This window comes from Carassius auratus, unplaced genomic scaffold, assembly GCF_003368295.1.
Source record: "Carassius auratus strain Wakin unplaced genomic scaffold, ASM336829v1 scaf_tig00035789, whole genome shotgun sequence".
Lineage (NCBI taxonomy): Eukaryota > Metazoa > Chordata > Actinopteri > Cypriniformes > Cyprinidae > Carassius > Carassius auratus.
The window spans coordinates 1246-28116 of NW_020526265.1; the positions used below are offsets into that span (position 1 = coordinate 1246).

The following is a 26871-nucleotide window of genomic DNA, read 5'->3' on the forward strand; positions in this document are numbered from 1 at the left end:
TTAGGTGTTACTCTGTGGGATAAGCAATCACTGAGGGAAGATGTGGACACTCATTCAAAGCTCATGACGGATTTGAAGTTCAGTAGCTCTGACTCCATCTCTAGTAAGTCAAGTCTCCTGAATGTAAGTGCTTCACTAAAGGCCAGTTTTTTGGGGGGGCTGGTGGAGGTGGAAGGATCTGCCAAGTATCTGCATAACACCAAATCATCCAACCAACAGTCCAGAGTAACAATGCATTACAGTGAAACCTCAAGATTTGATCAACTCACTATGACTCAGCTGGGCCAGATCACCTACCCTCAGGTGTTTGACCAGAAAACTGCAACTCATGTGGTCACGGCTGTGCTTTACGGAGCTCAAGCCTTCATGGTGTTTGATCGCTCATTTGCAGATGATGAAAAACAGTCAGGACATTGAGGGAGAACTGAATGTCATGGTCAAGAAGTTCCCTAAATTTTCCATTGAGGGAGAAGGTGGTGTAAAAATGACAGATGAGGATAACAAAAAGGTTAAGAATATCACCTGCACCTTTCACGGTGATGTTGGCCTTGAGCAGAATCCCACCACGTACACAGAGGCCCTAGAAGTGTACAAGAAGCTCCCCACTCTGCTGAAGAGAAATCCAGAAAATGCAGTGCCAATAAAAGTCTGGCTCTATCCTCTGAGTTTACTGGAAAAAATTCTGCCCGGTTGGAGAGGGAAATCAGCACTTGTTTGATTTCCAACACTGAAGATATAATGGAGGGGCTGGGGGAGGTAGAGAGGACATGCAATGACCTGGCCAGAAGAACAAAGGTAAATGTTTTCAGTGACATTAATGCAAGGTTGCACTTATTTCAGGTTACATTTAAGATTTACAAGACGGTGCTCCAGAAAGAACTGGCCAGGGTCCTGCCTGCCATTCGAGGAGGAGGTCTGGAGGAACAATCTCTGGCAGACATCCTGAAGGCACACAGCAGCTCCCCTTTTAATGCTGGCTTACTTAATCAATGGTTAGATGATTCAAACTCTGAGCTTTTCTTATTGCAATATCACATCAATATGCTGAATGAGATCAACATTGAAGATTCAGACAGGCTCAACGCCATCCTTCTTGATCCTGAAACTGATGTAGCATTGTCTCTGACCTTCACATCTCTAAAATGCAAAGACCCATATCTTTCAAATCTGACAGAGTTTCTAAAATCTGACAAGTTTAAAGAGCTAGATGGAAACAAGACCCTGCTTTCTTTGACATCAGATGGAAAGTGGTTCAAAGATCCTGATGTCATTGCAAAGATGAGAGCAAACCTATGTCTCTTCAAGAGATTTTCAGAGGCCAATAAAAATGTGAAGAGTATCCGATTCATTATTTCTGCCATTTCCAATCACTCCATTCCAGGCTCCTCCATCTATCTGTATGAAAATGGAAAATTGACAGACACAAATTTCCAGCCTGTGTCCAGGCCACCCCCACCAGTAGTTAATAATGTCCTGGCACAAACTGTGTCCCTAAAACTGCAGAAGTCCCCAACTGGAGATACAGTGAAGTACAGAGTGGAGTACAAGCAGGTGAAAGCAGATTCTGGAGCTGAGGAACAGTGGCTTGTCATAGACACAGCTGATGATGACTTCACGCTGACTGAATTGAAGCCTGGAAATCAGTACCCTGATCCGCTACAGGATAGTGGGTAAAGTGGGAGTGAGTGAAGCCAGTGAGACTGTCAGCCCTACACCCTCTTCAAGTAAGTATCATCTGCACATTTGTATATATTACGTTGTTTTTAACTTCCTCAAAACATTGAACATCGAACTATGTTCAGGACTGTATTTAACAAGTGTGACAACCAAACTGTCCTGTTCACATAGCAGCATATTCATTATTTGAACAGCTACTATATTAATAAAAACCCATTAGGTGTATTAGGTACATGCCCACCTAGAAATGTTTAATGTTCTAGGAATGTTTTCAGCGGCTAGTTTTATTTTAGTTTCCAGAATGTTCTGCTAAAGGTAGGATAAAATTCTCTTAAAACATTCTAAAAATGTCTATTGATAACATTGTTACAACATTTATCATCTAACATTCTAATAAAGCTTCCCATCACACTAGATGTGGACTGACATTGCTCAGAAGTCAGATGTTGGTGTAAAGTGAAAACCCAACCTCTGATTGGTGTCAAACTCTAGTGTAAATACTCCAAAAACTGTATTACCAACTTCACTTATTATAAACAAGATTTATTTCTGTCATAAAAAAAAGTTTTTATTGAGATTAACAGAGGTGTTGATGGTTTATTAAAATAATAGTTTTAGTTTGATGTCACCATTATGGTGATCAGTACTTGGGCAGTATGACTCTTTTCAGTGTAATTGTTCATTTAACTGCTGTGGCTATAGTTGTTACAGCAAAAATAGTAAGCGAAAAATTTCATCAGGTGAAGTTGGTTACTTGCTGATGTTACAAATTTTCTCATGTAACGGTCTAGTCAACTGCTTTTACCTGGAGTCTCTCGTATGTTATTAATTTAATATTAGTGACTAAAGCAGATGTGTTGCAACTCACAAGATCCTGTAGATTTATATCATAAGTTTTTGACCCTGTTCTTTTTAAGTTACATTAATCATGAACCACAGAATACCTAGACACACAGGGACTTCTGGGTGCAGTGTATGAGTTTTGTATGATGCAGCCAGAATACATTGGAGCATGAAGCATCTCAACATTGTTGAGACTCATACACTGAATCTTGAGGTTTGTGTTCTTAAACCCTTGAAATGATCTGCTTTAAATTCTGTAGGGTCTCAGGTTGTAGACCCATTGAGACAACCAGCATTGTCTAACCAGATGTTCTCTTACTGCTTTTGCCTTAATAAAGATTTGCACAACTAAAGCCAACACTTACCACCTATATGGTGACATTAAACCAAACTATTACTTTTAAACAGACATCCACATCTAAACCTCTGCTTTAATCTTAATTATAATGTTTGGGGATAATATTCAAATAATGTTATTAATAACATTTTTTATGTTTTTTAAGGAACGTTATCCTATCTTTTGAGAGAACATTCTGGCAACAAAAATAAAACTACCCGCTAAAAACATTGTTACAACAATCCATGGGAATGTTCTTAGAACATTTTTAGAACCAAAAAAAATCAAGCTGGGTGGTCAAAATCAAGGTGACATCACTCAGCTGTGGGTGATTAGGATGAGAGAGGGTCATGGTTTTGCTAGGTCTGTGTGCTTGCCATGCATGTATCCATTTCCTCTGCTGTGGAGTATCTTTGGAGTATCACCTTTATTAGGGCTGTGCTGATAGATGATAGTATCGTGTATTGCCTATAGTCAGAATATTGGCTGTTGCTGATGTCTTTGGTGAAAGCAAGAGGGTAATTATTATTATTATTATTCATCAAAAAGAGGCTATAGGCACCTAACTTTAGTGATGTAGCACAGAGAGCCACTTCTGGGACACTTCAGAAAGTTGACTAGAGTGCCAAGATCAGCTCCAGTGGCCCTATCAAAGCCGTAATGCACTGCAGATATGTGCAGTGCGGTAAGAGATTAATTCATTATACAGTGTAGATAGCTTCACTTATGAGTGTTTTTTTTTAATGAATAAACTCACAATAGACTAAACCATCCAGTGATGTTCTTTCCCTGCAAACAAGTCTGCACTGGCCTGTGATAGGCCAACTTATTGCTACCAGCGCAGGGCCCCTGAGAATTTGCTCATTCATAAAGCATTGACCCCTTAGCACTGGCCCTGCATTGGCAGCCCTCACTTCTCCTTCAGGAAACTTTAGCACTGTTTTATTGAAAATAATAAAGTTTGAACAGTACATGGACTCCGAAGTACACATTTGAAGAGCAATTGCTTCACATCGTTAGGTGTCTCAAAGTGAGAGTTCAAAACAAAGCAGTTTGTGATATCCGGTTTGTGAACGAATCTTTCGATGTAACCGGATCTTTTTGAACCAGTTCACCAAATCGAACTGAATCATTTTAAACAGTTTGCATCTCCAATATGCATTAATCCACAAATTACTTTAGCTGTTAACTTTTTTTAATGTCGCTGACACTCCCTCTGAGTTAAAACAACGCAATATCCTGGAGTAATTTATTTACTAAAACAGTACACTGACTGAACTGCTGTGAAGAGAGAACTGAAGATTCAGTGTCCTAGGACACTTGCTCTCCTGTGGTCTTCTCTCCTCCTGTGTTTTTTTTTCTTTCTGGAGTTTGATATCCTCCCTGAGCATCTTAAAGGGTTAGTTCACCCAATAATCAAAATTATGTAATTAATAACTCACTATCCCTCTGATTGGATAGTGAGCTTTTGATGGACAGGTGCTCTCTGACCGGGAAGTACAGACGCCACCCAGTGGCGCGCATATTGGAAAGCTCTCACGGAGATTAAATCTGGTCTATACCGCAAAAAATTCTTTTTCACAGTCAAAGTGAAAGACATTTAGGTTGCACTTTATTTTACAGTACGTGTACTTACATATACTTATAGTGTACTTACAGTGTATTTATCTAAGAAAGGTCTGGTAATACAAGGTAACTACATGGGGTAGGGTTAGGTTTAGGGGTAGGTTCAGGGTTAGTACCTAGTTATTACATAGTTATTGTAATTACTATAATAAGTACATAGTATGTACATGGGGAACAGGACTGTAAAGTAAAGTGCTACCAACATTTATTTTAAGCTCATACACAGGTTCTACCCTGTAAAGAACTGTATACAACGATTTAAATATGACATTGATCTTACATGCTCTTTTTGTTCGAGTTCTGAAGAAACTGTACACTTATTTTGGTCATGTCACTACACTCAGAAACTTTGGGATGATATTGGTGTGTTTGTCAAGTGTAAGATTTTGCCAGGCTTCTCAGTACATATGAAAAACATAATATTTGGGTATTATGACTCTGACCCCACAAATGAAAATAACAGTTTTGTTATTAATTAAAAGAAAAGTCCTAAACAAATTTCACATTCACAAATGCAAATTATCCAACTGTAAACCTGTCTTCTGTGTTTTTCTAAAAGAAATGGGAAACTATTTGAATGTAATCTCAGTGTCTAATAAGAAAGCCATAAGGACTGTTAGATTTGCTCTGCCTTTGATCTCCTTTTTTAGATTTGTTTAGATTTTGGCCCTCTTTTTATTCTTTGTGTTTATTTATTTAATTTTTTTTGTGGTTGATATTATGTGATGTATGTTTATACCTTTGTATGTTTTTGTCCTCTGCATTAATAAAAATAGAAAAAGAAAAAAAAATCTATTGTTGTGATTTGTATGCAATACATCCTGCCTTGTGTTACTAAATATATAAATAATATTTGACCTTTGATCGTCTCAGTAAAGATGAGCTTTCAGGAGACAGAGACACGGAGCTGCATCATCTTCCTCCTCCGCTTGTTCTTCAAGGCAGCTTGAAGTAAGCTTGTGTTACTGAAGTAACCAATAACACAGATACAAGTTTTTCATGTTACATTGTGCTACAGTTTGTTGCGGGTTATTATTGTCATTCAGTAACACAAGCTTACTTCAGGCTGCCTTGAAGGACAAGCGGAGGAGGAAGATGATGCTGCTCCGTGTCTCTGTCTCCTGAAAGCTCATCTTTACTGAGACGATCAAAGGTCAAATATTATTTACATATTTAGTAATACAAATCACAATCACGAGAGAGCTTTCCAATATGTGCACCACTGAGTGGGGTCTGTGTACTTCCCGGTCAGAGAGCACCTGTCCATCATAAGCTCACTATCCAATCAGAGTAGATCACGGTTAAGCCCGCCCCCACGAGAGATTTGTGTCAAAACACCAAACGCAAAACTGCGAAACGTAAGCGAAATCTGTGGCAATGAATTCAGAATCCACGATTAGCGAAAACGAATCTTTGAAAAACATTAACAAAGAATGAAGTATATTTGAAGAGCCTGTTAAATTTGTGCAACTGAGTTAATTTTTTTCGTTTTTATTATTTTTTTTCTTGTTTTGTAATGGCATATTTTTTATATTTTCTGAAAAAGTTACATTCAGTTTTATAAAGTTTCGTTCATTATTATTGAAACAAATGTAATGCCATATAATTTCTGGAAGCTTAATTTGCTCACAATACCACCTGGTGGCCATAGACGTGGTAAGACGAGCAGATATATTACAGACAGAGGTGTAAAGGTCAGGGGTCAAAAAAAGTAAAAGTCCTGCCATATCTTTATTCCACCCAAGAACTCAGCACCTTATTTCACCAGAGGAACCAAGTCATTCCTTTCAAGTCTCAAATGAGTCTTGAGTCAAGTCCATAAGTCCTCAAGTCCAAGTTATCTCAAGTCCACAAAGAGTTATTTAGATAGTTAAGTGAATAATTAAATGATGATTGTGCATTAGTGATGAACACCTGCTGTTATTGAGAATTACAGAGGATCAAATGCTGAGGTTTTACAGGTTAAAATGGTTTTTATAGGTAAAAACTCATCGCGAATGAAAATGTGACAAAGGTTTGAAGATCCTTCACCCATTTTCAACATCCCAGGAATTCAAAAAAAGTAAAAATTAAAAGTCAAAATAATAACAATAAAAAAAATTGTAACAAAAATTCCAACACTTCCTAGTCACACACAGACAACCAGCATATGAATCCCAACAATGGTGACAATCAACAAAATGCTGCATGCTGGGTAACACCTTAGTAAAAACTCCCATTATGCACTGCAGAATTAATAATTATTTTCAACACTGTTGAGGATCATATATTAAGTATTCATGTCTAAAAGCCTGAACATAATAGTTTGTCTTTTTTCTCCAATATTTTAGTATTGTGATGACATTTGTTTAATAGGACTTCAGAGACTCATTTGTGACTGAAAAGGAATAAATTACTGCACTATCTCTGGTGAAATCAGCTGCTGATTTCATGGCAGGGCTTTACACTTCTGCTCAGAAATAATATTTTGATTAAAAGGTAAAACCCGACCTTTGTTTGATATCAATCTCTAAAGTAAGTAACTCAAAAAAAAAAAAAAAAAAAAACAGTACCAGCTTCACTTATAAACCAGACAGATTTGATTTCTGACATTACTTTTACGAAACGTCTTATTGAGATTAATGGAAGTTTAGATGTTGATAGTTTATTGAAAATACGTTTGGTTTGATGTCACCATAATGTTGATAAGTAGTTAAGCAGTTTAAGTCAAATTGTTTAATTAGTTACTGAAATAAATGTGTTTAGGAAATGTTGGTTACTTGCTGGTGTTAAAGATGTCATCACATAGGGAATTGATCTCATCTAGAGTCTAATCTAAACTATTACTTTTTTATTACATAAAATCAACATCACAAAAGCTGTTTTTTTTAATCAGATAATTTTTATTTATGTCTGCAATTAAGTCACTTTGTGCGCAAACATTTTTTCCCTACTGAATACTTAGACACACACAGACATCAAGAATCAGCGTATGAATCTCAACAATTATGAATGCATAAAGAATGTCACCATTGTTGAGATTCATACACTGATTATTGATGTCTCAGGAAACACACTTTGTTATATCTTTTTTCTCCAGAATCAGAGCAATGATACAGTTTAGCTTGCTTTTGTGTTCTGAAACCAATTAGTTTTACTTATCACGTTGCTTTAAAGTCTTATGTCTCATCAAGATTCCTTGCCCATCTTTCCATAGCAGCTTGAAATAGCAGCTTGAAGCATTTGTTTTTATAGACCAGCTAGAATGTTATTGTTGTAAGAACATTACATGTTCTGGGATTAATTTCAGTAGCAAGTTTATTTTAGTTCCCAGAATTTTCAGTTAAGAAATTAGGATCAAACACTCTTAGAACTTTCTAAATATGTGTATTAATAACTTTATTAGAGCATTAATACCTAACATTTGAATTAAGATATAAATTGGACATTGGATGTGTAACCCAACTTCAGGGAGAATAAATGTTTGTGTCTGTTATGGAATAACTCATATTCAGAAAACTGCGTCTTGGTAGTAAAAAACAGCATGTTTTTGTAGCGGACACTGTCACAAACAGAATGAGATGATCCACAAAAAAAGTGAAATATAGGCAGATGATTGTTAAATTGAATTGTGGCGCTCTCTCGACAATTTGTGACGCGCACTGTGACACCTGTCATCTGATGGAGGTGTGACTTAGCGATTTGCTTTTTCTTTAATTGTTTAATTTTTCAACATTTTTCATATATGTGTGAGTGTGTTTTATATTGAATGTGTCTGTATCTGCATGATTACCATCTGTTTAAATCTGAATCAGCATGCTATTACTGGACATTTCTAGCAATCTCAGGATGTGCTGTAACTGGCATACATAGTTAAATATTTTTTTAATTTGCTTATTTATTTTTATTACTCAAATTATTTTTACTGTATTTTTCTAGTGCTCAAATAAATCACTTATATGAGTCTAAGATTCTGTCTATTGTTTTATAATTGAAAAACTACGCAGTGGTATGTTTAATGACTAAAATAGTTAGTTAAGCCTAACCTAACCCTAACCCACACTTTATAGCAGTCATAGAATACCACTGCATGAAACTTAGTCCTGCTTTATGATTATTACATTGTTAGGATGTCTTTAGCACTTACTTAGCATGATGCTGTCACTTTTTAGAACATTACTAGTCTGTTTAAAACATGGTTTAATTACATTTTATTTTTATGACATGGTTTTCACAATCAACAGAAGCCACAATTATAGTTGAAGATATCTGATTAATCACACAGTGCTGTGCACGTGTGCACTGGTGTTTGTTTACTGACTGAATGTGACTCTGTTCTTTGAATTCACAGTCGACAACTGGACCAGGAATGACTTCCTACAATGTAAGTCTAGACAACAAGCAGTAAAGTTTTAATCTTATAAATGATTGGGATAATGACACACACACACACACGCACACTGGGTTTTGTGCTTTAGAAGGACTTTGATGTCCAAACCAGTAGGACTAGGGTTGCCTTCGAATAAATATTTTTCCTGGTAGACTAGTAGTTGTTCATTTTAAGCATTAGTCGACTATTAGTCGCACATTTATTAATAAACCATATAAATCACAATAATGAGCCTTTAATTGCCTATATAGCCTTAGCACGCAAACACAGCTTGCCACAGCACACTGGCGCATATAATACTTTTGAATGTGTCAGAGAAAAACAGCAAGGAGACTGCATTAATTAATGTTTTAATAACTTATTGATGAACTAGTGCTTTCATTGTTTTTCGGTTTGAGAGATGAAGTTGGTGACACTGAATCATAATACACAGCAATATCCCCAGTGTTAATTTAACACTCTGAGTGTGGATACATAAACACTGAAGCAGTGTTAAAAGTAACAGTTGAAGTTAATGACATAATTAAGAAGTTAATTGAGTTATGATTGACCATTATTGAAGACACCTGATGTTAACAAGCAGAATCACCAAAGAGAAAATCACAATTTGTATGTCACCATTATAGTGGTCAGTGTTTGCTTGAGTTGTGATATTGGCTTGTAACTATTTAATTTTAAAAACTTGTATGTCAAACCAACAGCAAAATCGTCAGGTGGTGATAATTATGTTTTAATGTAATCGTTGCTTGACCTCAATCACTGAACTCCTTTACAGTCTCTTCTCTTCTTATCGGTCATCATTGATTGTAAAAAAATTTGTTTCATAATGAAAGAGTCTGTATTTTCTATACATTTTGTAGGCGATTATTTATTTATTTTTATTTAAGGAGTTTTAGTTTTAGGCAAACACAGAAAACAAGAATCAGCATATGAATATCAACAACGGTGGCAAACCGCATATTCAGATAAACAGATCTACTCTGAACATCACAAAATGAGATACTAAAAAAGCTCATAATTCATTCATGCCGCAATGCATGATAGGAGCCATGGATGAGTTTTGGTCACCGTTGTTGTGATGCTCAAGCTGATTCTTGATGTTTGTGTGTCTAAACTATAGAACTCTTCCTTTATGTAGAACTAACTTTTAAAAACATGTCATTATGCCAAAAATGCTGGATCAATTTTTTATCCACCTAATTTATGTACACAGTAAAGGAACCTGAACAGGTCACTCCGTGACAATTAGTCCAAACCACAATCAAATCCATAAGATTGCCTTAGCTCTGGTCTGTCTGTATGCTACAACTCAGTTACCGCAGCCACACAAAATCTAAAGTTACTGAAACACTGACCACAATAATGGTGACACACAAATTATGATTTTCTCGTTTGATACACCTCTCATCAGCTAAACACAATTTATAACTCATAAAAAAGTGACTAAATTGAATCTGCTTTACTACTCATACAGAGACCTTTAGAACACACACACACACACACACACACACACACATATATATATATATATATATATATATATATATATATATATATATATATGAATGACATTTTGTTTGCATTACGAGATAATGTCACACCTTATGTGTGTATAGATTAACTTGTTCTCACCAAGTACAGGTGCATCTCAGTAAATTAGAAGGTTGTAGAAAAGTTCATTTCATTAATTCAAGTCAAATTGTAAAACATGTGTATTAAAAAAATTCATTGCAAACAGACAGAAGTAGTTTAAGTCTTTTTTTATTGTGATGAATTTGGTTCATCTCAACAAATTAGAATACTTCATAAGACCAATAAAAATGTAAATAATAAATAATGAAAATAATAATAATAATAATAAACATTTTAGTGAATTATTGGCCTTCTGCAAAGTATGTTCATTTAGTGTATACATACTCAATACTTGATAGGGGCTCCTTTTGCTTTAATTACTGACTCAATTCAGCATGGCATGGAGGTGATCAGTTTGTGACACTGCTGAGGTGGTCTGGAAGCACAGGTTTCTTTGACAGTGACCTCCAACTCATCTGATTTTTTGGTCTCTTTTTTCTCATTTTCCTTTTGACAATACCCCATAGATTCTCTCTGGGGTTCAGGTCTGGTGAATTTGCTGGCCAGTCAAGCTCACCAACACCATGTTCATTAAACCAACTTTTAGTTCTTTTGGCAGTGTTGGCAGGTGCCAAATCCTGCTGTAAAATATAATCAGCATCTTTCAAAAAGCTGGTCTGCAGAAGGAAGCATGAAGTGCTCCAAGATTTCTTGGTAAAGAGGTGCAGTGACTTTAGTTAAAAAAAAAAAAAACTAAATAGACCAACACCACAGATGACATTGCACCCCAAATCATCACAGACTGTGGAAACTTAACACTGGACTTCAAGCAACTTGGGCTATGAGCTTTTCCACCCTTCCTACAGACTCTAGGACCTTGGTTTCCAAATGAAATACAAAACTTGCTTCTGAAAAGAGGACTTTGGACCACTGTGCAACAGTCCAGTTTTTCTGGATGCCCTTGACATTGTCTGTGGTTCAGCAAATCACTTGACATGTCTGTGTTTGGGGCTCTTGATGGTCTCAGTCCATTCCTTGTGAAGTTCATTCAAATCGATTTTGCTTGACAATCTTCATAAGGCTGCGGGTTGTGCATCTTTTTCTTCCACACTTTTTCCTTCCACTCAACTTTCTGTTAACATGCTTGGATACAGCACTCTGTGAACAACCAGCTTCTTTTGCAATGAATGTTTGTGCCTTACCCTCCTTGTGAAGGCTGTCAGTAATTGTCTTCTGGACAACTGTCAGATAAGCAGTCTTCCCCATGATTGTGTAGCCTAGTTTACTGAGAGGCCATTTTGCAGGTGTTTTGAAATGATTAGTTGATTGGTATGTCACCATATTCTAGTTTGTTGAGATAGTTAATTTGTGTGTCTTTGTTAAATGTTGTTGGGAACTCAGAAACGAAGACGAGGAGACTCTTGGGTAATCTTCAGCAGGATTCTTTATTGAGAATGCTCTGCGTGGCGCTGCAGTCATCAATAGTCTAATTTGTCCTTAAGACATTGTAGATTATATAAATTCAAGTGGGAGGGATCCATACAATAGAGGTGGAGACCATTTTAACAAAGCATGCAAATGCAATCAGGAAGATACCAGACACTGGCATCTTCCCAGCCTTGATCTTATCAGCATAACAGTGTCATTTAAATACCGAGGTGCCTGACAGTATCGCTGATCTTAACATTATCATAGAGACAAAAGGCACAGCTGTGCCTTGAGCTTCAAGGAAGAACACAAAGATCAAAAGGTTAATGTCTCAGACACTTGATTTTCCTGATTTGAGCTTCTTGGATGTCAGCTTTATCACCCCAAAAAGTCTACTATTATATTGGAACATAGATTTAACATTTTATAAATGTGTAATCCCACAATGTGAGCCAAAATCATCATAATTAAAAGAACCGAAGACAAACTATTTTATTTAGTGTGCATTGATTTTTTTTAATACACAAGTTTCACAATTTGAGTTGAATTACTAAAATAAATGAACTTTTCCATGACATTCTAGCTTATTGAGATACAACAGTATATATTAATAGATGCTGAAATAGGGTTAGAAAGAAATAAACAAATGTCACAAAATGACATTCAGGCATATCAGAGGTGTAGGGTCCAGGTTCAGATCTTCTCTAGCTGATGAAAACAGCAGTTCAATTTCAGGCTGCAGCAAAGTCACATTGTCCAGAGGACTCATCTGGTGTCCTAGTGGCCGGCTGAGATAAGGTATTTAAAGGGGATCTGTATCTGGGGCCCATTTATTTGTCCTACACTGTAAAAATTTTTGCTGTTAAATAACAGTAATTTTCTGGCAGCAGGGGTGCCAGTAAAGTACTGTTAATTTACAGCTCTTAACCATTACTTTACCGCTCTTATTTTTTAACAGTATTTTACCATAAATTCTACCATGGAAATTAACTCCACTCCCACTGCTTCAAACAGTTCGAGTTTTTAAAACTAGCATTCCTACGATGTTAGTACTATGAACTTATTTCATTTGAGTCCACTGAGAAGGAATATTTCTTAATATAACGATGCAAACACTTAATGTGCAGTAATAAAGTAATAAAGTAACTAAATACATGACTTTTACTCAAATCACTGCAGCTCATTGTCAGCTATAGCACACATGTATGTGCTGCAGTACTTAACACAGAGATCATCACTGTATCAGCGACTCCACATTTACTGTGTTTATATAAAGCAGCAGAAGATCATTATTTATTCATGTCGCAATGCATGCTGGGAGTCATGGATGAGTTTTATCCTGTGCTGGTACCCAGCATGCATTGCATCATAAACCTTTTGATTGTCACCATTGTTGAGATTAATATGCTGATTGTTGATGTCTCTCTTTCAGTGTTGTGAGGACTGCTGCCCAAAATATTTAATGCTCAAAAATCCATATCCAGATAATCACATTACCGTTCAATCTTATAAATTTGAAGAAACAATCAAAAGAAAAGTGTTATTCACTCACATATTTCATCACCAAATTATTATTTGACTATTATAACAACAAGTCAGTCTAGTAGATCATGCCTGACAGAAACAGTCATAATCACTTGACCATGAAGATTAATATTGCTGTAACAGATGTATCATAAAGATACAAATATAGCAATGAAACAAAAGTTGAAGTACAAAAGTCAAGGGTCAGGAGCCCAACTAAAGCAAACACTGATCTCCACAATGGTGATGCTAAACGAAACTAAGATTATCATCTACACCTCTGTAATTCTCAATAAGATCTTTTGATCTCTGATCTCTGATCTGATAGAAATAAAGTCAGTCCGGTTAGTAATGAGTGAAGTTGATAAAGCTGTTTGTTGATTGTTTAAATCTTCAGTTGATTTCATCTAAAGCTGTGGCTGAAGTCAGTTGTATTTCTTGTGTTTGTCGTTTCTTTTTCCTCAGTGATTCTACTCATTAACAGCAGCTGTTGATCATTGTCTGAATTCACTCATTAGTTTTCATTCTCTCTGTTAGGTGGACTATATTAGTAAACTCATGTAGGGAATAGTGAATGAGGGAGTAGGGTGTGATTTGAAACACAGCCGCTGAGTGTCGACTTTGAACGTTGTTAATTTACGATATATAGCAGCAGGCTACCTTCTCGAAAACGATGAATATTACCCAGAATGCACTGTTTTACTGAAAAACAGTATGTTACTGTCGAAATTTGGCCGTTTTTTTACAGCGATTTTTAACAGTGTACACTGTAAAAAATTTTGCCGTTAAGGCGAGACACTGCAGGTGAATAGGGAAAATAAAATATCTAATAGTTATCACCTTACTTACCCAGTTGATTGATTACATTGATTATTGCAAACATTTTTTGTATTACAAGTTTTCAAAAATGTTATGTTTAAATATGCAAATGAGGCATTCTTTAATGAAATATGTGCTAATTTGCATACATTTCTAGTACAAAAATCTGAACACTAGATGAAGTCAGTTTCACATTTTTTGTTTAATTTTTTTGACATATTAGAGTCAAATGTTTTTACAGAGGGAATTCTGGTTATCTTTTTTTTGTCACTCCATAATTCAGAAAATACTTTGAACAGCCAGAAAACAATATATTTTCACAATTTTGGGGGGAATAAAATGTTGTATATAATCAAGGAAAATATATATGAACAAATCCCTCTGTAAAAATCTTCAGAATACAGACAGGAATAAAAATGTCAAGTTTGGTGTGTGTACGTGCTACTGAAGTTGAGATTTATGGCTCAGTGTTGAAGAAAAAACTCATTTTGAGAAAACGGCCTTTAAAAATATGTATTGTAATTGAAATCTATTGACACAAACAGATAAAGTGCTATAAAAGAAACACTTAACAGTGTCTTTTGGATGTTTTCCTTCCACTAGTTTGAAAAAGCACTTTATGAAAAACCAAAAAGCCCAAAATCTCAAAATTGACAGGTGCTTGAAAAAACATTGTTTTTGCCTGCAGTGTCTCACCTTAAATAACAGTAATTTTCTGGCAGCAGGGGTGCCAGTAAAGTACTGTTAATTTACAGCTCTTAACCATTAATTTACCGCTCTTATTTTTTAACAGTATTTTACCATAAATTCTACCATGGAAATTAACTCCACTCCCACTGCTTCAAACAGTTCGAGTTTTTAAAACTAGCATTCCTACGATGTTAGTACTATGAACTTATTTCATTTGAGTCCACTGAGAAGGAATATTTCTTAATATAACGATGCAAACACTTAATGTGCAGTAATAAAGTAATAAAGTAACTAAGTATGACTTTTACTCAAATCACTGCAGCTCATTGTCAGCTATAGCACACATGTATGTGCTGCAGTACTTAACACAGAGATCATCACTGTATCAGCGACTCCACATTTACTGTGTTTATATAAAGCAGCAGAAAATCAGAATTTGTGGCTCATCATTGACTGAAGCACAGGCTCTACTCTCCAGCACAATGGTGAACAACCAAACTACATTAAACTAACAGATCTCTCTTGTGCAAACACACATTAATACAGTCAAGTTCAGTATTTACTCTCATTATCAGTGTATGACTTTGCCTAATTTTTTTTCTATGGATGTTCACAAATATTTTAGTTAAATTAACTTTTTTTTCATTTGGTAAATCTGACGTTTACATTTTACAGTATATTACTGTTTTTCCTTGACTTAACGGCAACAAACTGTAGAAAAACACTTTTTTTGCTGGCAAACATTTATTTACGGCAAGAAACAGTAGAAAAACAGTCATTTACTGGCAGCAGGGGTGCCAGTAAATAACTGTTTTTCTACAGTTTGTTTCCTGTAAATTAATTACAGTTTATTACTGTTAAATTATGTTCAATGCTGTTTTTTCTTCATCTTAAATCTTTAACCCTTTAAACCCCACAAGAAAATCCTCAGTTTTAAATGAACACTTATAATGTGTGCACACTACAGAGTGTTAGAGTAACACCGAATCAGTGAAGTTAATGAGATAATTCGGTGATTAATTGATGATTGAGCATTAGTGATAAACACCTGCAGAATCACTGAAGCAAAGAGAAACACAAGAACTACAAATTACTTCAACCACAGCCTTAGATGAAATCAACTGAATAAAAGAATACATCAAATCTCTCAAGATCTGATTAAACAACTACTAAAACAGCTTCACCAGATTCACATTACTTACCAGACTGACTTTATTTCTGTCAGATGTCTACAGAAGAACTTATGGAGAGTTAAATAGGTTTAGGTGTTTTTTTCACTACCATGATGGAGATCAGTGTTTACTTTAGTTGGGCTCTTGAACGTGACTTTTCAACAATTAAGTTTTTTTTTTTTTTTTTTTAACATGCTGTAACAATGCGCCTTTGGAACCTGTTATAGCAAAACAAAAGTACACAGAAGAAAAAAAATCTGATGTTGTTTATAGATTGACAAGAACAAATACTATTATTTCTGATCTAATCCCATGTCTGTTCTCTTATTGATACTACAGCATAAGAAGGAACACTGCTGAGCCATAAGTTATAAAAGACTGTTAAGAAAATTTCACTCATAATAATAAAAAAAAAACCTTTGCTGAAATTTAGACAGAAACATCAAGAATCAGCGTATGAATCACAGCAATGGTGACAATCCATAAAATAAATGAACAGATCAGTTCTGAACATCACAACACATGCTACTAAAACTTAAAACAAATGCAAAATGATAAGCACATAAGAATTCAAGAAAATAAGTGAACATTTCAGTGGCATAATTTATTCATGTCGCAATGCATGCTGGGAGTCATGGATGAGTTTTATCCTGTGCTGGTACCCAGCATGCATTGCATCATAAACCTTTTGATTGTCACCATTGTTGAGATTAATATGCTGATTGTTGATGTCTCTCTTTCAGTGTTGTGAGGACTGCTGCCCAAAATATTTAAAGCTCAAAAATCCATATCCAGATAATCACATTACCGTTCAATCTTATAAATTTGAAGAAACAATCAAAAGAAAAGTGTTATTCACTCACAGATTTCATCACCAAATTATTATTTGACTATTATAACAACAAGTCAGTCTAGTAGATCATGCCTGACAGAAACAGTCATAATCACTTGACCATGAAGATTAATATTGCTGTAACAGATGTATCATAAAGATACAAATATAGCAATGAAACAAAAGTTGAAGTACAAAAGTCAAGGGTCAGGAGCCCAACTAAAGCAAACACTGATCTCCACAATGGTGATACTAAACGAAACTAAGATTATCATCTACACCTCTGTAATTCTCAATAAGATCTTTTGATCTCTGATCTCTGATCTGATAGAAATAAAGTCAGTCCGGTTAGTAATGAGTGAAGTTGATAAAGCTGTTTGTTGATTGTTTAAATCTTCAGTTGATTTCATCTAAAGCTGTGGCTGAAGTCAGTTGTATTTCTTGTGTTTGTCGTTTCTTTTTCCTCAGTGATTCTACTCATTAACAGCAGCTGTTGATCATTGTCTGAATTCACTCATTAGTTTTCATTCTCTCTGTTAGGTGGACTATATTAGTAAACTCATGTAGGGAATAGTGAATGAGGGAGTAGGGTGTGATTTGAAACACAGCCGCTGAGTGTCGACTTTGAACGTTGTTAATTTACGATATATAGCAGCAGGCTAACTTCTCGAAAACGATGAATATTACCCAGAATGCACTGTTTTACTGAAAAACAGTATGTTACTGTCGAAATTTGGCCGTTTTTTTACAGCGATTTTTAACAGTGTAGTCTCTGCTTACTTTCTTGGCTGTAGAGGTCCTCTCTAGGTGCAGATCCACCATCTTATCTGGATACATACTGGATCCAGGTGACTGCAGGGACATTCTGTTCTGGGTACAGAATGGATCTAATTAAAGACATTGTCCTTTATTCTTGATTTAAACTGACAGAGTATGTCTGTCTCCCGAACAATGATAGGTAGGTTATTCCAGAGTTTAGGCGCCAAATAGGAAAAGGATCTGCCGCCCGCAATTGATTTTGATATTCTAGGTATTATCAAATTCCCTGAGTTTTGAGAATGCAGCGGACGTGGAGGACTATAATGCTTCGTTTGAGGTCACTTCATTTACAGTGATATCATCGACTTGTTTGCAAATGATTGCACAGACACTATTTAAACTGAACTGAGATGACATCACTGAATTCAATGATGAACTGCCTTTAACTCATTTTGCATTATTGACACACTGTTTTCCTAATGAATGTTGTTCAGTTGCTTTGATGCAATGTATTTTGTTTAAAGCGCTATATAAATAAAGGTGACTTGACTTGACTTGATTTCAAGGTTATTACATGTTTTTAGGTCCTATAATTAACACACCTGTTTTGTTTTGTTTTTTCAGAACTTAGCAGTTAGAAATTACTCGTCATCCAGTTTTTTATATCGATTATGCATTGCACTAATTTTTCAAATTGGTATGTTTTGCTGGACCGCAAATAAAGAAAAGTAGACCTGAGTATCATTAACATAACAGTGAAAGCTAATACCATGTTTCCTGATGATATCTCCCAAGGGTAACATGTAAAGCGTGAAGAGTAAAAGCCCTAGTACTGAGCCTTGAGGTACTTCATAATGCAGTCGTGATCGATACGATACCTCTTAATTCACTGCTACGAATTGATGGTGGTCATATAAATATGATTTATACCATGCTAATGCACTTCCATTAATGGCAACAATGTTTTTTAGTCCATTCAAAAGAATGTTGTGGTCGATAGTGTTCAAACACAGCACAGCAAGATCCAACAGCACTAATAGTGAGATACATCTACAATCAGATGATAAAGAGCAGTCTCAGTACTATGATACAGTCTATATTCTGACTGGAAATCCTCACAGATACCATTTTTTCTATAAGAAGGGATATAATTGTGAGGATACTACCTTTTCTAGTATCTTGGACAGAAAAGGGAGATTCGAGATCGGTCTGTAATTAAACTAGTTCTTTGCGGTCAAGTTGTGTTTTTTGATAAAAGGTTTAATAACAGCCAGTTTGAAGGTTTTGGGGACATATCCTAATGATGAATAAATAATAGTCAGAACTGGATATAAGACATCTGGAAGCACCTCTTTTAGGAGCTTAGATGGTATAGGGTCTAACATACATGTTGTTGGTTTAGATGATTTAACAAGTTTATACAATTATGCCTCTCCTACAGTAGAGATCCCAGCTAGGAATGTTATTGTTCTACGAATGTTTTGAGAACATTAAATGTTCTGGGAATGTTTTCAGTGGAAAGTTTTATTTTAGTTCTCAGAATGTTCTACTAAATGTTAGGATAATACTCTCTAAAAACATTATTTACATTATTAGAATATTATCACCAGAGGTGGGAAGTCCAGGGGCCAAATAGTAAAAGTCCAGTCATATTTTTGCTTTATTCAAGAACTCAGCAGCTGATTTCAACATAGGAGGAATCAAGCCATTCCTTCCAAGTCACAATCGAGTCTCAATTTAAATTCCAAGTCCTCAAAGAGTTAAAGTCAATGAGATAATTAAGTGACTAATTAAATGGTGATTGTGCATTAGTGATGAACACCTGCTGTTATTGGAATTTCAGAGGATCAGATGTTGATGTTTTTTTTGTTAAAATGATGCCACCATCATGGAGATCAGTGTTTGATTTAGTTATGCTCTTGACCCTTGACTTGTTGTGCTAGATCTCTCTTTGTAGCTCTGTATTTGCTGTTGTGGACAAGAGAGATCACTGATATACAATGAACATGTAGTTACTAAAATAATATTTTCTTTCTTTGTATGATAGCATTCAAAAGAAAATACTGCTCTAATATTTAGAGGGAATGAAGTTTAAATGTGTCTAATACCTATAGAAATTTGAAGTCCAGGGCTTTCTCTACGCACACAGATATCAAGAACCAGCATATGAATCTCTACAATGGTGACAATCAACAAAATGTTTCATGTTGCAATAGATGAAAAACTCCCATAGTGCACTGCAGTATGAATAATTATTTTCACCACTGTTTCACTGGGTCATATGATAAATGTTCATGGCTAAATGCCTAATCCCAAAGCAGGTTTTTTTCTATTTTTTTTAACAAATTTATCAAAACAGCTTAAAAAAAAACAAGGCTAAAGAGCGCAACTGAAGAAAGTACTCACCACAATTATGGTGGCAATTTTTTTTTTCCAATTGATTTCATCCAAGTCTGTGCTTAAAGTCAGTTGTAGTTCTTGTGTTTCTCTTTTCTTCAGTGATGTTTGTTAACTGCAGGTGTTCATCACTAATGCACAATCATCATTTAATTAGTCACTTTATAATCTCATTAACTTTAACTCTTTGAGGACATTGGATTTGACTCAAGACTCGGTTGTGGCATGGAAGGAATGACTTGGTCCCTCCTCTGGTAAAATCAGCTGCTGAGTTCATGGGTGGAGCAAAAACATGAAAGGACTTTTACTCTTTGGCCCCTGGAATTCCCACCTCTGATTATTGCATAACATTTGAATTAAGATATAAGTGGGAAGCATCCCACTGGACATTGTATGTGTACTCAAATGTTGCTCAGACGTCAATTTTGGTTGTATGTAAAAGATCAACTCCAAAAACAGAATCTCCAACTTAAAGTCGTCACCTTTATTCATATAGTGCTTTAAACAAAAAAGATTGTGTCAAAGCAGCTGAACAACATTAATTAGGAAAACACTGTGTCAATAAATGCAAAATGACCGTTAAAGGCAGTTCATCATTGAATTCAGTGATGTCATCATTTCAGTTCAGTTTACATAGTATCTGTGCAATCATTTGCAATCAAGTCAACGATATCGCTGTCGATGAAGTGACCCCAACTAAGCAAGCCAGAGGCGACAGCAGCAAGGAACCGAAACTCCAACGATGACAGAAAAGGAGAAAAACCCTTGGGAGACGAAACCAGCAGTTCAATTCCAGGCTGCAGCAAAGTCAGATTGTGCAGAAGAATCATCTGTTTCCTGTGGTCTTGTCCTGGTGGTCCTGTGAAACAAGGTCTTTACAGGGGATCTGTATCTGGGACTCTAGTTGTCCTGGTCTCCGCTGTCTTTCAGGGCTGTAGAGGTCCTTTCTAGGTGCTGATCCACCATCTGGTCTGGATACGTACTGGATCCAGGTGACTGCAGTGACCCTCTGATCTGGACACAGACTGGATCTGGTGGCTACGGTGACCTTGGAATAAGAGAGAAACAGACAAATATTAGTGTAGATGCCATTCCTCTACTGATGTACACTGTAAAAAGTGATACACTATATTTACTCAATAAAATTGTGGCAACAGATTACCAGCAATATTATTAATACAATTTAACTCATAAGAATTAATTAGAATTAATCAAATGATATGCTTAAAAGCAATCATTCTAAATGAGTAAAATAACATGAAAAAATTAAGTATAATGTATACAAAAATATTGGTTTTGTTGAAAAAAAAAAAAAGAGAAGCAACAGGCTGCAGCCTGCATATAGAGGCGAGGTTGCACATTAACCCGCCACATACCTACTTTGATTGGTTCGATCGTCTTTCATAGGCATACATGATTGGAAATGTGTGCGTAGTTGGAGGACACTGTTAAAAATAATACACTATATTTAATTAATAAAATTGTGGCAACAGATTACCAGCAATATTATTAATAACATTTAACACATAAGAATTCATTAGAATTAATCAAATAAGATGCTTAGAAATTAACCATTCAAAATGAGTTAAATAGCACAAAAAAGTAAAGTTTAAAAAAAACTAAAAAAAGAAAAGTAAAAGAAAACCCTATGCTAATGAATACTATGTACCAGGCCAGTAGTTGGTGACTAAGAAACACAGCACAAAAATTTAATTCACAAATTCATGTTTTATATGATTACATGGAGATGATACAGGCATCTTGTTCAAAAGCTTATGTGTTCAAGCCCCCAAACGGAATTATTTTAGACACCTGATGCTAACAAAACAGAATCACTGAATGAGAATAATCTACATTTTTGGTTACCATTATCCTTAAACTTTTTTTTGGTTGCTGTAATTGTGATACAGCAGCTAGACAAGACAATACAGAGTAAGCTCAGGTGATGTTGTTTGGCTGTGTCTTATCAACAACAGGTGTCCAATAGTTGTACAGTTTAAGGTCTGGTATTGTCAGCATAATCTGAAAGATTCTTAAAAGCATTGTCTTCTTTTCAAAACATAAAAAAAAAAAAATCTTAATTTACGCACACTGACCTCAAGAATCAGCCTGAGATCCTCAACAATGGTGACTGGTGACCATAAAAAAAGCATGTTGCACTGCATTCTGGGTGCCACCAATCAAAACATTTATGGCTCCTATAATGCTTTGCGGCATGAATAAATTATGACCAAAATTGTTTAATATTTATTCTATTTTATTTTATTTTTTATGCAATGTTTTTGTAGCTTGTTTTGTTATGTTTACAGTTCATCTGTTTATTTGACTATGCTGTTTGTCACCATTCTTGAGATGCATATGCTGGTTCTTGATATCACATAGTGAAAATAATCAATCAATCACCTTTATTTATATAGTGCTTTAAACAAAATACATTGCGCCAAAGCACTGAACAACATTCATTTGGAAAACAGTGTCTCAATAATGCAAAATGATAGTTAAAGACAGTTCATCATTGAATTCAGTTATGTCATCTCTGTTCAGTAGAAATAGTGTCTGTTTTAATTTGCAATCAAGTCAATGATATCGCTGTAGATGAAGTGACCCCAACTAAGCAAGCCAGAGGCGACAGCGGCAAGGAACCGAAACTCCATCGGTGACAGAATGGAGAAAAAAACCTTGGGAGAAACCAGGCTCAGTTGGGGGGTCAGTTCTCCTCTGACCAGACGAAACCAGTAGTTCAATTCCAGGCTGCAGCAAAGTCAGATTGTGCAGAAGAATCATCTGTTTCCTGTGGTCTTGTCCTGGTGCTCCTCTGAGACAAGGTCTTTACAGGGGATCTGTATCTGGGCTCTAGTTGTCCTGGTCTCCGCTGTCTTTCAGGGATGTAGAGGTCCTTTCTAGGTGCTGATCCACCATCTGGTCTGGATACATACTGGATCCGGGTGACTGCAGTGACCCTCTGATCTGGACACAGACTGGATCTGGTGGCTACGTTGACCTCGGAACAAGAGAGAAACAGACAAATATTAGCGTAGATGCCATTCTTCTAATGATGTAGAAAGTACGGTGTTATGTGAAGTGTTCCGGTTCCGGTTCCAGTTTACCTAATTAATGCAGCCTAAAAATCCTTTAACGGATTTGGATATTAAAAGCATATTAGTATGTTATGTGTATGCCAATAAAAAAAAATCTTAATCAGAACTCTTAAAATCTTGGATTTACAGAAAAAATGCTAGTCTTCTATTGTTGAAGTACAGGTGCTGCTTTAATGAACGTTAATTGATCTCAGAGAACAGTCTCTATTTATAACACTCAGGCCAGATAATGATTATGTAGAATCATCATCAGGATAACTTGAACAACCGTTCTCTTATTTAAAGTCAAGGGTCAAGAGCCCAACTAAAGCAAACACTGACCACTATAATGGTAACCTTATAAATTTACCCTTTTCTCTTTCAGTGATTCTTTTTCTGAACTTTGTGTCTTCAATAACTGTGTTTTAGGGGACTGAAGACACAAACTTCTGAACATGATGCCTGTATTATATCTATGTAAGCAACAAAAATGTGAATTTGTAAAAAAGTGGAAGTCATGTGCATGCATATAATGTTTTTGCAGGGTGTTTCATGATCACCAACTACTGGTCTGGCATGTATAACATAGTATTCTTTAGCATAGTGTTTTTTGTTTGTTTGTTTGTTTTTAATTAAATCAATATTTTTGTTTAAAGTTTACTTTATTTTTAAATGTTATTCTACTTATTTTAAATGGTTGACTGTAATCATCTTATTTGATTATTTCTAATTAATTCTAATGTGTTAAATTTAATTAACATTTTTTCAAATTTTACATCCAATATTATTAGAGTAAATATAATAATTTTTTATTATATCTAATAATTTTTTACAGTGTAGCAAGTACATCGGGTGTTATGGGAAGTGTTCTCGGTTCCGGTTTACTTAATGCAGCCTAAAAATCCTTTAATGGATTTTAATATAAGAAGGGTATTAGTGTGTTATGTGTAAGCCAGGTTAAAGAGATGGGTCTTTAATCTAGATTTAAACTGCTAGAGTGTCTGCCTTCCAAACAATGTTAGGTAGGTTATTCCAGAGTTTAGGTGCTAAATAAGAAAAGGATCTGCCACCCGCAGCTGATTTTGATATTCTAGGTATTATAAGTAATTTAGCGTCAAACACTCCACCATCATCCCTGTTCCAAAGAAACCCAAGATAATAGGACGTAATGAATACAGACATGTGGCTTTAACATCTGTCGCCATGAAGTCGTTTGAAAAACTGGTTCTGGCTTATCTGAAGGACATCACTGGACCCTTAATGGACCCCCTGCAGTTTGCTTACCGAGCAAACAGGTCCGTCGATGATGTAGTCAACATGGGATTTCCCTTCATCCTGCATCATCTGCAAAAACAGGGACTTATGTGAGGACGCTAACCCTAATTCTGAGTTCGTCATATTTTATCACCATTTTTTAAACTATAGCAATTAAACTGTGATAATGTGAGAAACTTTGAAGGTGTCTAAATAAATGTTGGTTTGATGGTATATTTATTTTTTTATAGTGAAGACTATGCAGTGCTATTTTACATTAGATTTTTCGGTTTCTTTACCTGGACACCTACAAACTTGAAAAAACTTAAACATTGTGAAAATAGCACAAATAAAAAAAACAGGATGACCATACAAATTAACCAATTTCAAATAGGGCCCACTGGAATGACCTGCAATGGGGGCCCACAAACCCCAGCTACAGCCCTGACTATGAGTACTAGGTATCAACCGGTTTCAATTAAATCATTTATCTAATGTTGCTTTAAAAAAAAAAAGATACATTTTGAAATATTTCTTTGTGGTGTGATTTTTCGAATGATTTATATTTCATTATGGTTTCTCAAATGTTACCCTGGAGGGCCAATGCGCTGCAGAGTTTAACTCCAACCCTAATCAACTTCAACTACAGGTGATTTTCTAATGATCCTGAATATACTGATTAGCTTCCTCAGGTGTGTTTGGTTAGGGTTAGAGCTAAACTCTGCAGGAAAGTGGACTGCGTGTGCCAGGTTTGAGGATCCCTGCTCCAAGTCTTCAAATGTCTGTGTCAGATAAGAGAGACACCAAAAAACATGCAGAGTTGGGGTTCCCCAGGACCAGGATTGGGAATGACTAGTGTAGATAAATGGACCAGACTGGATTCAGACTATAGTTTTAATTACACCAGTACATTTGTTACTTTCGCTTGGCAACAGCTGCTGTCACTGTTGCTAGGAGACCAGATCAATCCTTCCCTGAGAATTATGAAAATATTAGCATTTATTATATATATATATATATATATATATATATATATATATATATATATATATATATATATATATATATATATATATATTTAATATCATGTGTTTTTGGGTCTGATTTAATCATTGAGTCATGATTGCTGATTCTGATGTGTTTTATCTCAATCAGATTCCCATCAGCTCACTCTGGATCTGAACACAGTGAATAAGTTCATCCATCTGTCTGAGAACAACAGAGTGATGGCATACAGTGACAAAGTCCAGCAGTATCCTGATCATCCAGACAGATTTGATAGTGTGCCACAAGTGTTGTGTAGAGAGAGTGTGTGTGGACGCTGTTACTGGGAGATTGTGTCGAGAAGGTTTGGACATGTGGAGATGTCAGTGTCATATAAGAGCATTGTCAGGAAGAACTGGGGTGAGGAGTGTTGGTTTGGATATAATGATCATTCCTGGGGTTTTGAATGTTGTTATGACCGTTATGTATTCAGACATAATAAGACAGAGACTTGTCTCCCTGTTAAGTCCATCAGTGGAAGAATAGGAGTGTTTGTGGATCACAGTGCAGGAACTCTGTCCTTTTACAGCATCTATGGAAACACTATGAGCCTCCTCCACAGAGAACAGACAACATTTACTCAGCCACTCTATCCTGGGTTTTTTTGTGCTCGTGATTCATCACTGGAACTGTGTGACTCTGAAAACACTGACAAGAGATTCTATTCATAATGCTTTGAGCTCTATGATAATTTTAACAGTGAGATGTTATACACCACAAAAAAAAACATTTATAAATATCATAATGATATGAAAATAACTGATTTTGAATTAAAAAATAATAATAAAAACCAAGAATCAAGAGCCTAACTCAATCAAATGCTTATCTCCACAGTGGTCACTTCAAACTTTATTATTGTCAATAAACATCAAAATCTGAACCTCAGTTAATTCTCAATAAGAAGTTTTGTTTGAAATAAAGTCAGACGTAATGAGTAAAGATGTTGAGATCTAGAGAGATATGTTAGTGTTTAATGTTCTGTTGGGATTAAAAGGGTTTCTGTTGTCTGAGTTTTGTGGGTCACCATTGTGCTGAAGAGTAGATTGTGTGCCTCAGTCCAAGAGAAGACCAAGAAGTGATGTTGTTATGCTGCATGTTTCTGTATTTAAAGGCAGTAGCTGTGCTGTTGATGTAGTGATTCTCATCTAGACAGTTAATCAGTGAGTGATGATCTGTGTTTTTGTGGTTTGCTCATTAAAATAAGTTTCACATCATTTATTTGCATTAGTATTATAAAAACCAGGCTTATTCATGCGATTTTCTCTGTTGATTGTAATAAAACACAATGTCAAATTGTCCCGAGATCATATTGTAATGGATGATGAATATCTGAAATACTTGAATGCTGTATGAATTAAAATCAATTACTCACGAGATTGAAATCAGCTTTATTTTCTTACATTATCAAATATAACATAATTTATTTAAATATATTTATTATAAGCACAGTG

General features: G+C 35.5%; 1 pseudogene; it reads left to right on the top strand.

The window, feature by feature from the left end:
- LOC113082298 (stonustoxin subunit alpha-like) lies at positions 1-26871 on the top strand (annotated as a pseudogene).